Below are 7,886 nucleotides of genomic sequence, written 5' to 3' on the forward strand. Positions count from 1 at the left end.
ACTGAACTGCGTGTGTGTGCATCGGAGCAGACTTTATCTCCCAGTGTGTTAAAGAATATTCTGTGACACCATAGTGTTCCTATCTGTGTGTGTGCGCGCTCAATGATGGTATTGAAATCATAACAAATGGTTCTGATTTTAGGTGCGCTCTGTTTCAGACCTGGGATAAATATAGTTTTTAAATGTGCTTTGTGGAAAGTAAAAATCTTTCCGGGGGAACAAATAGCTACTTTGGAGGTGACTACAACTATTTGAATACAGATTCCAAAAACTGACCACTTCTTAAAACGAAGTACAGACCTCAGAAAGTGACTATTTTTCAAAACTATTTCAATACGGATCTGATAAAGCAACTACTTTTTTTTTACAAATATTAGAATACAGATATCAGGAAGTGAGTCCTTTTCTGAAACTATTTGATTGGCTGCCTTCAACTAATGGCAGGGCTGAATCTGGAACGGCATGTTGAAGATAGAAATAGAATGAATAGAGCACACACAATTGCCCATACTATTCCAATCTATCTGACAGCATATTGGATCTATGCTTAGCCAAAACAACTTCTAAACACACACTATAACATCTTTAAATGGATAGTTTACTCAGAATACAAACTAACATGATTTTCAACCTACCTTGTCTGTAGTTGATTCAAGAAGGCAGTTTTGAGATATTTAGTTTCCTTTCGACACTTAATAGCCATATTTTGTTACTGTTAGCATTCTCAGTAACACTTAACATTAAACTGTTCTTGTGCCTGTGTAATAAAATTGTAATTACTTTTGGAGCAACATTTTATTAGGATGTTATTACATAATCCTTTGGTAATCACATTTGAATTGGATCGCAATGAGCTGAGAGTTTTTAACTACTGTACACAAGAGGAATAGTGTCTTCCTTATTCCACTTCTGTAATAACTCCATTATTATGCAATTAGAAAGACATTTCCAAAGTCCTACATAACAACAATGTTGCTATTGTAATAATCACAAAGTTAATACACATGTATAAGAAATTGATGGCACTCATTATGAAAATATATTTGTTATTAGTCATTTTGAAGCTGCAAAAGTGGTTTTCTCTAATGTTGAGGGGGTTCCATGTCCTCCATGTATTTCATTCTAGGCTATAGGCTATATTAAGAGTAATATCTAAGAGCCCTCCAAACCATGTGCTTATGCTACACTATGTAGTATATGTGATGAATACCTGGATAGAATAGTATATGTACAGCAATAGCTGAATAGGAGGGCCTTGACGAGAATACAGAATGGGTAAAACATGGGTAAACAGTATTGTAAAAGCAGTATGTAAACATTATTAAAGTGACCAGTGTTCCGTTATTAAAGTGACCAGTGTGCATATGTACCGTCCGCAACTGCACCGTCCGCTACCGCAGGGCTCTCCAGAGGGTGGTGCGGTCAGCCCAACGCATCACCGGGAGCACACTGCCTGCCCTTCAGGACATCTACAGCACCCAGTGTTGTAGGAAGGCCAAGAACATTATCAAGGACCTCAGCCACTCGAGTCACGGACTGTTCACTCCGCTATCATCCAGAAGGCGAGGTCAGTACAGGTGCATCAAAGCTGGGACCGAGAGACTGAAAAACAGCTTCTATCTCAAGGCCATCAGACTGTTAAATAGAAATCACTAGCTGGCCTCCACCCAGTACCCAGCCCAGAACTTAGTCACTGTCACTAGCCGGCTACCACCCAGTTACTCATCCCTGCACCTTAGAGGCTGCTGCCACATAGACATGGAACACTGGTCACTTTAATAATGTTTACATAGTTTTACCCATTTCATATGTATATACTGTATTCTAGTCAAGGTCTATCCTATTTAACTATTGCTGTACATATACTATTCTATCCTACGTATTCTTCAGATATACTGCATATTCTATCCACATACTGTCCATAATGTCTATACATCCCATCACATATACAGTACCAGTCAAAAGTTTGGATACACCTACTCATTCAAGGATTTTTCTTTATTTTACTATTTTCTACATTGTAGAATAATAATAATGAAGACGTCAAAACTATAAAATAACACATATGGAATCATGTAGTAACCAAATAAGTGTTAAACAAATCAAAATATATTTTATATTTGAGATTCTTCAAAGTAGCCACCCTTTGCCTTGATGACGGCTTTGCACACTATTGGCATTCTCTCAACCAGCTTCACCTGGAATGCTTTTCCAACAGTCTTGAAGGAGTTCCCACATATGCTGAGCACTTGTTGGCTGCTTTTCCTTCACTCTGCAGTTCAACTCATCCCATACAATCTCAATTGGGTTGAGGTCGGGGGATTGTGGAGGCCAGATCATCTGATGCAGCACTCCATCACTCTCCTTCTTGGTCAAATAGCCCTTACACAGCCTGGAAGTGTGTTGGGTCATTGTCCTGTTGAAAAACAAATGATTGTCCCACCAATCCCAAACCAGATGAGATGGCGTATCGATGCAGAATGCTGTGGTAGCCATGCTGGTTAAGTGTGCCTTGAATTCTAAATAAATCACAGACAGTGTCACCAGCAAAGCACCATCACACCTCCTCCTCCATGCTTCACGGTGGGAACTACACATGCGGAGATCATCTGTTCACCTACACTGCATCTCACAAAGACACAGCGGTTGTAACCAAAAATCTTCAATTTGGACTCCAGACCAAAGATAGATTTCCACTGGTTTAATGTCCATTGCTCGTGTTTCTTGGCCCAAGTAAGTCTCTTCTTCTTATTGGGTTCCTTTAGTAGTGGTTTCTTTGCAGCAATTCAACCATTAAGGCCTGATTCACGCAGTCTACTCTGAACAGTTGATGTTGAGATGTGTCTGTTACTTGAACTCTGTGAAGCACTTTTTTGGGCTGCAATTTCGGAGGCTTGTAACTAATGAACTTATCCTCTGCAGCAGAGGTAACTTTGGGTCTTCCTTTCCTGTGGTGGTCCTCATGAGAGCCAATTTCATCATAGCGCTTGATGGTTTTTGCGACTGCCCTTGAAGAAACGTTCAAAGTTCTTCACATTTTCCGGATTGACTGACCTTCATGTCTTAAAGTAATGATGAACTGTAATTTATCTTTGATTATTTGAGCTGTTCTTGCCATAATATGGACTTGGTCTTTTACCAAATAGGGCTCTCTTCTGTATACTCCCCTCCCTACCTTGTCACAATACAACTGATTGGCTGAAACGCAATAAGAAGGAAAGAAATTCCACAAATTAACTTTTAAGAAGGCACACCTGTAAATTGAAATGCATTCATGAATCTGGTTGAGAGAATGCCAATAGTGTGCAAAGCTGTCATCAAGGCAAAGGGTGGCTACTTTGAACTTTTTCGGTTACTACATGATTCCATATGTGTTATTTCATAGTTTTGATGTCTTCACTATTATTCTACAATGTAAAAAATAAAGAAAAACCCTTGAATGAGTAGGTGTGTCCAAACTTTTGACTGGTACTCTATACAGTGAGGGAAAAAAGTATTTGATCCCCTGCTGATTTTGTACGTTTGCCCACTGACAAAGACATGATCAGTCTATAATTTTAATGGTAGGTTTATTTGAACAGTGAGAGACAGAATAACAACAACAAAATCCAGAAAAACGCATGTCAAAAATGTTATCAATTGATTTGCATTTTAATGAGTGTCACGAGAATTTCTATCTCTAATTCAACCTAAACTTGAATCATTACCAGCGGTTGTAAGGCTCTGGTTTTAATCATAAATGATTCAAGGTCCACAACCAGCAAGAATGATCTGTATATTTAATCATGGAGAGCTCTGGCGCCAAAAAACATACATACAGCTTTTATATCCCTTGACACACAAAGGCACTTTGCTCCGCCCACCTTTAAACAGTTTCTTAGTCCCCTTCACCCTGGAATGTTTTTTCAACAGTTTCTAACTTCCCCACCTCTGTTAGTGGGTTGACACTACAAGATAACTCTAACACCGTTCACACATTTATACTGTATTTGGGGTGAAATCCTTTAGTCATTATTCTTAAAATACAAATTAATCTATCAATGAGGGCAATAAGTATTTGACCCCTCTGCAAAACATGACTTAGTACTTGGTGGCAAAACCCTTGTTGGCAACCACAGAGGTCAGACGTTTCTTGTAGTTGGCCACCAGGTTTGCACACATCTCAGGAGGGATTTTGTCCCACTCCTCTTTGCAGATCTTCTCCAAGTCATTAAGGTTTCGAGGCTGACGTTTGGCAACTCGAACCTTCAGCTCCCTCCACAGATTTTCTATGGGATTAAGGTCTGGAGACTGGCTAGGCCACTCCAGGACCTTAATGTGCTTCTTCTTGAGCCACTCCTTTGTTGCCTTGGCCGTGTGTTTTGGGTCATTGTCATGCTGGAATACCCATCCACGACCCATTTTCAATGCCCTGGCTGAGGGAAGGAGGTTCTCACCCAAGATTTGACGGTACATGGCCCCGTCCATCGTCCCTTTGATGCGGTGAAGTTGTCCTGTCCCCTTAGCAGAAAAACACCCCCAAAGCATAATGTTTCCACCTCCATGTTCGATGGTGGGGATGGTGTTCTTGGGGTCATAGGCAGCATTCCTCCTCCTCCAAACACGGCGAGTTGAGTTGATGCCAAAGAGCTCCATTTTGGTCTCATTTGACCACAACACTTTCACCCAGTTCTCCTCTGAATCATTCAGATGTTCATTGGTAAACGGGCCTGTATATGTGCTTTCTTGAGCAGGGGGACCTTGCGGGCGCTGCAGGATTTCAGTCCTTCACGACGTAGTGTGTTACCAATTGTTTTCTTGGTGACTATGATCCCAGCTGTCTTGAGATCATTGACAAGATCCTCCCGTGTAGTTCTGGGCTGATTCTTCACCGTTCTCATGATCATTGCAACTCCACGAGGTGAGATCTTGCATGGAGCCCCAGACCGAGGGAGATTTACAGTTCTTTTGTGTTTCTTCCATTTGCGAATAATCGCACCAACTGTTGTCACCTTCTCACCAAGCTGCTTGGCGATGGTCTTGTAGCCCATTCCAGCCTTGTGTAGGTCTACAATCTTGTCCCTGACATCCTTGGAGAGCTCTTTGGTCTTGGCCATGGTGGAGAGTTTGGAATCTGATTGATTGATTGCTTCTGTGGACAGGTGTCTTTTATACAGGTAACAAGCTGAGATTAGGAGCACTCCCTTTAAGAGTGTGCTCCTAATCTCAGCTCATTACCTGTATAAAAGACACCTGGGAGCCAGAAATCTTTCTGATTGAGAGGGGGTCAAATACTTATTTCCCTAATTAAAATGCAAATCAATTTATAACATTTTTGACATGTGTTTTTCTGGATTTTTTTGTTGTTATTCTGTCTCTCACTGTTCAAATAAACCTACCATTAAAATTATAGACTGATCATTTCTTTGTCAGTGGGCAAACGTACCAAATCAGCAGGGGATCAAATACTTTTTTCCCTCACTGTATATACTGTATGTATATATACACTACCGTTCAAAAGTTTGGGGTCACTCAGAAATGTCCTTGTTGATCGGAAATACAGTGTAGACATTGTTAATGTTGTAAATGGCTATTGTAGCTGGAAACGGCTGATTTTTAATGGAATACAGTGGCTTGCGAAAGTTTCCCAGTCCCTGCTGATGAAAAACGTCCCTGCAGCATGATGCTGCCACACCATGGTGTTCTCGGGGTGATGAGAGGTGTTGGGTTTGCGCCAGACTTAGCGTTTTCCTTGATGGCCAAAAAGCTCAATTTAAGTCTCATCTGACCAGAGTACCATCTTCCATTTGTTTGGGGAGTCTCCCACATGCCTTTTGGCGAATACCAAACGTGTTTGCTTATTTGTTTCTTTAAGCAATGGGTCTTTTCTGGCCACTCTTCCGTAAAGCCCAGCTCTGTGCAGTGTACGGCTTAAAGTGGTCCTATGGACAGATACTCCAATCTCCGCTGTGGAGCTTTGCAGCTCCTTCAGGGTTATCTTTGGTCTCTTTGTTGCCTCTCTGATTAATGCCCTCCTTGCCTGGTCTGTGAGTTTTGGTGGGCAGCTCTCTCTTGGCAGGTTTGTTGTGGTGCCATGTTCTTTCCATTTTTGAATAATGGATTTAATGGTGCTCCGTGGGATGTTCAAAGTTTCTGATATTTTTTTATAACCCAACCCTGATCTGTACTTCTCCACAACTTTGTCCCTGACCTGTTTGGAGAGCTCCTTGGTCTTCATGGTGCCGCTTGCTTGGTGGTGCCCCTTACTTAGTGGTGTTGCAGACTCTGGGGCCTTTCAGAACAGGTGTATATATACTGAGATCATGTGACACTTAGATTGCACACAGGTTATTTTATTCAACTAATTATGTGACTTATGAAGGTAATTGGTTGCACCAGATCTTATTTAGGGCCTACATAGCAAAGGGGATGAATACATATGCACGCACCACTTTTCCGTTATTTATTTTTTATAATTTTTTGAAATAAGTTATTCACTTCACCAATTTGGACAATTTTGTGTCTGTCCATTACATGAAATCCAAATAAAAATTGATTACAGGATCAAAATCGCCAGAAACAAATAACTTTCTTCTGAAACTCGTCAGTCTATTCTTGTCCTGAGAAATGAAGGCTATTCCATGCGAGAAATTGCCAAGAAACTGAAGATCTCGTACAACGCTGTGTCCTACTCCATTCACAGAACAGCTTAAACTGGCTCTAACCAGAATAGAAAGAGGAGTGGGAGTCCCCGGTACACAACTGAGCAAGAGGACAAATACATTAGAGTGTCTAGTTTGAGAAACAGACGCCTCACAGGTCCTCAACTGGTAGCTTCATTAAATAGTACCCGCAAAACACCAGTCTCAACGTCAACAGTGAAGAGGCGACTCCGGGATGCTGACCTTCTAGGCAGAGTTGCATAGAAGAAGCCATATCTCAGACTGGCCTATAAAAATAAAATATTAAGATGGGCAGATATTCCATAAAAAATCAGCCGTTTCCAGCTACAATAGCCATTTACAACATTAACAATGTCTACATTGTATTTCTGATCAATTTGATGTTATTTTAATGGACAAAACAATTGCTTTTCTTTCTAAAACAAGGACATTTCTAAGTGACCCCATACTCTTGAACAGTAGTGTATATTAGGAAATATATAAATATTAGGACAAGCAATATTATTTGGTTTTCTGAGAGGTAGGCCTATTCAAAATACTTTCAGATATTATTTGTTTTTCTCTGACCTGGATTTGAATATCAAAGAAAATATACTGAATAAAAATCTAAACGCAACCTGCAACAATTTCAAAGATTTGACTGAGTTACAGTTCATAAGGAATCAATCAATAGAAATAAATAAACTAGGCTCTAATCTATGGATTTCACATGACTTGGCAAGGGTGCAGCCATGGGTGGGCCTGGGAGGGCATAGACCCACTCACTTGGGAGCCAGGCCCACCCATTGGGGAGCCAGGCCAAGCCAATCAAAATGAGTTTTTCAACACAAAAGGGCTTTATTACAGACAGAAATACTCCTCAGCACCCCCTCAGACAATCCCGCAGGTGAAGTAGCCGAATGTGGAGGTCCTGGGTTGGCGTGGTTACATGTGGTCTGCGTTGTGAGGCCGGTTGGACATACTGCCAAATTCTCTAAAATGACGTTGGAGGTGGCTTATGGTAGAGAAATGAACATTCAATTCTCTGGCAACAGCTCTGGTGGACATTCCTGCAGGCAGTATGCCAATTGCACACTCCCTCAAAACTTGATACATCTGTAGTCTTGTGTTGTGTGACAAAACTGCACATTTGAGTGGCCTTTTCCACAGCACAAGGTGCACCTGTGTAATGTTCATGCTGTTTAATCAGCTTCTTGATATGCCACACCTGTCAGGTGGATGGAT

Source organism: Coregonus clupeaformis, chromosome 26 (genome assembly GCF_020615455.1).
Source record: "Coregonus clupeaformis isolate EN_2021a chromosome 26, ASM2061545v1, whole genome shotgun sequence".
NCBI lineage: Eukaryota > Metazoa > Chordata > Actinopteri > Salmoniformes > Salmonidae > Coregonus > Coregonus clupeaformis.